The sequence below is a fragment of the Tachyglossus aculeatus genome, chromosome X1, assembly GCF_015852505.1.
Source record: "Tachyglossus aculeatus isolate mTacAcu1 chromosome X1, mTacAcu1.pri, whole genome shotgun sequence".
In the NCBI taxonomy this organism is placed as follows: Eukaryota; Metazoa; Chordata; class Mammalia; order Monotremata; family Tachyglossidae; genus Tachyglossus; species Tachyglossus aculeatus.
This window is the reverse complement of record NC_052101.1, coordinates 95482255-95488699: the sequence shown is the minus strand read 5'-3', so window position 1 is coordinate 95488699 and position 6445 is coordinate 95482255.

Sequence of the window (6445 nt, the reverse complement as noted above, 5' to 3'; positions counted from 1 at the left end):
TTCTCTTTTGTAGCCTTTCTGGCCAGGGCACTGAGCATAGACGCCCACTCCACGGGGGCAGTGGCCCCCACGGCTATTTGAGCGGGACCCCCGCCCCCAACCATGCTCACCCCAGGACTCCGACGAGACCTGAGAGTTTCCAATCAGGCAGGGCCGACAAGACCCCAAATGGTGCCTTTCTGACCCGATAGCTCCCTTCCCCATGGGCTCTCCCCTCCCCACACTCTAAAATTCCTGGCTCTTGTAACCCCTGTGTTCATAATGAAAAGTTGGCACCTCTGGCTCTTAGGGACAGCGAGAACAGGCATCACTCCGAGAGGCTGGCAGCCCAAGGGCTGGACGGATGTGGAGTCAAAATCCCAGCCGTGGCCTGAAGAAGGATGACTCAAGGACACGGGTGCTGGAGGTGCTTTGACTCCGAGAGATGGCAGCGGAGGAAAGTGGGGGAAGGGTGTTCACAGTCAGACAATTGCTGGAAACAGACATGAAAGCAATTATCTGGGGAGACTATACTGCCCTTGTTGCATGTGACCTGCTTTGATGTTCTTGTCTTTCCTGGCTCTGGTCAAATGGTGTGGAATGGAGCTATTATTAATAATAATAATAATAATAATAATAATGGCATTTATTAAGTGCTTAGCATGTGCACAGGACTGTTCTAAGCGCTGGGGGGTTACAAGGTGATCAGGTTGTCCCTCGTGGGGCTCACAGTCTTCATCCCCATTTTGCAGATGAGGGAACTGAGGCACAGAGATGCTAAGTGACTTGCCCAAAGTCACACAGCTGACAATTGGCAGAGCCAGGATTTGAACCCACGATCTCTGACTCCAAAGCCCGGGCTCTTTCCGCTGAGCCACGCTGCTTCTCTTGTTTTGTTGCTGTTATTTGTCTGTTTTTAACTTTCTCATTTTTGCTGGTTTTCATAAGAAAGGGGAACACTCCTCCGACCCTTACTAGGCCACTGAGTATCCGACTCAAGGATGGCTTATGAACTGGGTGAAGAAGGCATGGTGGTGGTGTCTGCTGCTGTTGACCTCTAACCCCAGTCAGCCAACTCAATCAATCACTCAATTAATTGTATTTACTGAGCACTTTCTGTGGGTAGAACACTGTACTAAGTGCTTGGGAGAGTACAGTATGGGCTACTGGGCACAGGGGGACCTGGCGAGAGAGTGTGGATGGCTCAGCACAAACCATCACCACACCTGCAAAAGCATCTCAGGCCCATCAGTCCATCAGTCAATGGTATTTATTGAGTGCTTATTGTGTGCCAAGCACTGTACTAAGCGCTTGGTAGAGTACAATGTAACAGAATCGGTAGACATGTTGGGGCCAGCAAAGCACACTACTGGATTTTTTTTTAAATGGCATTGTTAAGTGCTGTAATAATAATAATAATTATGGTATTTGTTAAGCTCTATGTGCCAAGCACTGTTCTAAGCACTGGGGTAGATACAAGGGAATCAGGTTGTCCCACGTGGGGCTCACAGTCTTAATCCCCCTTTTACAGATGAGGTCCTTGAGGCCCAGAGAAGTTAAGTGACTTGCCCAAAGTCACACAGCGGATAAGTGGCGGAGCCAGGATTAGAACCCACGACCTCTGACTCCCAAGCCCTAAGCACTAGGGTATTTACAAGATAATCAGGGCGGACACAGTCCATGCCCCACATGGGGCTCACAGCCTTAATCTCCATTTTACAGATGAGGTACCTGAGGCACAGAGAAGTGAAGCGACTTGCTCAAGATCACACGGAGCTCACAGATTAGAACCCAGATCCTCTGACGCTCAGGCCCATTCTCTATCCACTTGGCCACCCTGTTTCTCATGGATACAGTGTGCAAGGGATTCTCGGTGTGATACTCACACCCATGGGCACAGTGTCTCGGAGACATTGTCAGCAACCTTTGAACCAAATGATACTATATATTTTTTGGGGGAGCTAATTACTGGAAGGTCAGGGTCTACAATGACCAGTGTTCATTAGGCCTCAGCTCAGGGAGCAGAAACCCCTTTTCTGAGCTCTCCACAGCCCCTCCCTCAATACAAGCGCTTAGTACAGTGCTCTGCACACAGTAAGCGCTCAATAAATACGATTGATGATGATTAAACCATTCAGACTCTCATCGGTGCCCGGGAGAGGCCCTGGAAGAGTGAAGGAAAGAACAGTCAAGTCTGGGCTCTGGGCCTGAAGCTGGGGACCCGCAAGGGTGGTGGCTAGCTGGTCCAGACCTGAAACTCTGCTCGAGTGACAGGGATCCCAAATTCCTTCCTGTCCCTGGTATTCCCAGCCCCCACCACCCCAAACGAATTGGGACAATCCTGAGGGATGAAGGAGTTTTCCTTTTCTGGCCGGAGGCCTTCATGCTTCCACCCATCAGGGATCATGGCTTTCACTTCCATTGTAAGTTCCCGAGCGTCTAGGTCAGTGTTCGGCACATAGTAGGTGCTCGAGCAACCTGGTGGATGATGAAGCCCTCATAGCCATTCCAAACCAGAGGCTTTGGGCTTAGTCATTCATTCAGTCGTATTTATTGAGCGCTTACTGTGTGCAGAGCACCGTACTAAGTGCTTGGAAAGTACAATTCAGCAACAGAGACAATCCCTACCCAACAACAGGCTCGCAGTTTAGAAGAGGGAGAAAGACAACAAAACAAAATAATAACATCCATAACATCAAAACAAACAGAATGATTTATTTTATATTATTATATATTATATTTATATTATTTTAGTCTTCTTTTTCTGGGCTCTCCCCTCCTTTTCTCTCTCCACTGCCCAGCCCTCCCTTCCCACCCCATGCCAGCAGCCTACGGCTCCTGGGAGGGCAGAGAAGCATCGCCCAAGAAATATGCTAGCTCAGCATGTCCTCTGCAGGCGGGGGGAGGCCCAGGGAGCCAGCCGAGCAAGAGGGGTAGGGGTCAAAGCCTCAAAGCGTAGATTCCAGGAAATGGCACGGTTGAGGAGGGGCTAGTTTACCCTCTCTCGCTCCCCCAATAGTAATAACTGTGGTATTTGTTAAGCACTTAGAGTCAAGATAAGCGGGTCAGGCAAAGTCCCTGTCCCACATGGAGCTCACAGTCCCAAGGGAAAGATGAACAGGCATTGATTTCCCAATTTACAGATAAGGAAACTGAGAAGTGAAGTGATTTGCCCAAGGTCACTTAGCAGGCAAGTGGCAGAGCTGGAATTAGAACTCAGGTCCTCTGACTTTCAGGCCCGGGCTCTCGCCACTGGACCACACTGCTGCTCCTGGACAGGCTGGAGCAGCAGATGAGGGCTCTGAAGCTCAGTTCTGAGTGTCCTTCACCGCCCCCCGCACCTTCTCCAACCTCAAAAGGAGAGGGCAGGAGGTGCTTATAGAGAAGCAGCGTGGCTTAGTGGAAAGAGCACGGGCTTGGGAGTCAGAAGACGTGGGTTCTAATCCTGGCTCCACCACTTGTCTGCTGTGTGACCCTGGGCAAGCCATTAAGACTGGGAGCCCCATGTGGGACAACCTGATTACCTTGTATCTACCCCAGCGCTTAGAAAAATGCTTGGCACATAGTAAGCGCTGAACAAATACCATAATAATAATTATTATTATTGTTGTCCAAGGTGGCCCCAAGTCACTGCCCCTCTTGTTCCCTGCTGGAACTAGCCAGCCTTTAGGTTATAAGCTAGGCTGCCTCCGCTCAGAGGAATTTGGTGACCCTTTTTCAAAGGGCTTGCTACCTTTCCCCCCACCTCCTAGCTGTCTGGTTAGCAGGGATCTGAGAGACAGGATTCCTCCATTCTAATTTCCTATTGTGTATTCACTCCCAGAACTTAGTACAGTGCTCTGCCCTCAGAAATATTATTACTACTTAGTAATAATAATAATAATAATGGCATTTATTAATATCTTACTATGTGCAAAGCACTGTTCTAAGCGCTGGGGAGGATACAAGGTAATCAGGTTGTCCCACAGGGGGATCACAGTCTTAATCCCCATTTTACAGAAGAGGTAACTGAGGCACAGAGAAGTTAAGTGACTTGCCCAAAGTCACATAGCTCACATGGCGGAGCTGGGATTTGAACCCATGGCCTCTGACTCCAAAGCCCAGGCTCTTTCCACCAAGCCACGCTGCTTACAACAACAACTACTACTACTATTATGTTAAATCCTCAGCTACTCACTCCCCAGCCTCTGTACAAACTAGGCTCTCATTAAATACTACTGGTTGATTAATAATAATAATTGTGGTATTTGTTAAGCGCTAACTGCATGCCAGGCACTGTACTAGACACTGGGGTAGAAACAATCAAATCAGATTGGGCACAGTCCCTGTCCCATGTAGGGCTCACAGTCTCAATCCCCATTTTACAGATGAGGGAACTGAGGCTCAGAGAAGTGAAGTAACGTGCCCAATGTCACACAGCAGACAAGTGGTGGAGCCGGGATTAGAACCCATGATCTTCTGACTCCCAGGACTCCCAGGCCTGGGTTCCATCCACTATGCCGTGTTGCTTCTCCAACAAGCTTCTTCTTGGGGACTAAACCAAATTCCTGGGAGTCAGGGGAACTGCACAGTGGCTCAGTGCACAGGGGAATAATAATCCCTAGGGCAGGAGATACTCACTGGGAATTTACTGCCCAGCTCTTGCTTTTCCCACACTCTGAGAGCTTTCTTCCTCCTCCCTATACAGAATGTTGAGGTATTCCCAAGCCTCACCTCAGGATTTATTTTAGCCCATCCATGTCTTCCCTCCTCCCTGCACTCCTTCTAGTCCACTTTTATTTTTAAAGCTTCCACGTCCAGGCCCTATCCTGAACATCTAGCCTTCATTGCCAGCAGGCCCACAGATAGAACTGTCAATCAATCAATCAGTCAATGGTACTTGCTAAGCATCTAGTGTGTGTGTGTACACTTGGGAGCAAGCACGTTACAATAGAGTTAGTAGACATGATTCTTGCCCTCAAGGAGCTTACCATCCAGCTCCATACTGAGCATGTTGCCCAGGCTGGAGTCTTACATCCTTTGGCCCTCCCCTCTGTGGCAGGGTCAAAACCCAGAATCCACTACTGTGGTTCCCTGCCCCCTCTCTGGGTCATGCCCCACTGCTGCTCTTCGGCTCCGGCCTTGAGTCAGGCCCACTGCTCTCCTCTGCCTATGCCGAGGTGGCAACCTGTTGCTTTTGGTTCAGAGTGGAGACTCCCCACCGTGGGTAGCAAGTATCTCAGCTGAGCAGCAGAGTGAGGAGAAAGCAGCTAAAAATAGCAGCCCGGTGAGGCCAGCTGAGCCCAAGGGGCTGGTGATGTAACTGCTAACCAGAGGTGCTCAATGAATGTTGTTGACTGACCGACAGACTCCTCCAGGTGCTGAATTGCTGTTGGGGAATTGTGATTTTATTGTACTTTGCTCCTCTCAGGAAAACTGATGTCACCTTGTAATGTTCCCACCGATACCCCATACTGCATCAGCCTTCTCTACTGCATCAGCCTTCTCTACTGCATCAGCCTTCTCTTACTGCATCAGCCTTCTCTTACTGCATCAGCCTTCTCTCTACTACATCAGCCTTCTCTCTGATCTCCCATCCTCGTGTCTCTCTCCACTTCAATCCATACTTCATGCTGCTGCCCGGATTATCTTTGTCCAGAAACGCTCTGGGCATATTACTCCCCTCCTCAAAAATCTCCAGTGGCTACCAATCAATCTGCGCATCAGGCAGAAACTCCTCACCCTGGGCTTCAAGGCTGTCCATCACCTCGCCCCCTCCTACCTCACCTCCCTTCTCTCCTTCTCCAGCCCAGCCCGCACCCTCCGCTCCTCTGCCGCTAATCTCCTCACTGTACCTCGTTCTCGCCTGTCCTTCCATCGACCCCCGGCCCACGTCATCCCCTGGGCCTGGAATGCCCTCCCTCTGCCCATCCGCCAAGCTAGCTCTCTTCCTCCCTTCAAGGCCCTGCTGAGAGCTCACCTCCTCCAGGAGGCCTTCCCAGACTGAGCCCCTTCCTTCCTCTCCCCCCTCGTCCCCCTCTCCATCCCCCCCATCTTACCTCCTTCCCTTCCCCACAGCACCTGTATATATGTTTGTACATATTTATTACTCTATTTATTTATTTTACTTGTACATATCTATCCTATTTATTTTATTTTGTTAGTATGTTTGGTTTTGTTCTCTGTCTCCCCCTTTTAGACTGTGAGCCCACTGTTGGGTAGGGACTGTCTCTATATGTTACCAATTTGTACTTCCCAAGCACTTAGTACAGTGCTCTGCACATAGTAAGCGCTCAATAAATACGATTGATGATGATGATGATGATCAGCCTCCCAACTCCCCCTTCTGTTCCAACCCCTCTTTCCAGTTTCACACCCTTGGGGACAGGGGGGCAGTGCTCATTAAATCCTGTTGGCTGAATGGTTGTAGCGCCTCTAGGCCTCCCTCCCCAGTCCTCTCTCAAAGCAGAAACCAAGGTCTTTGTTT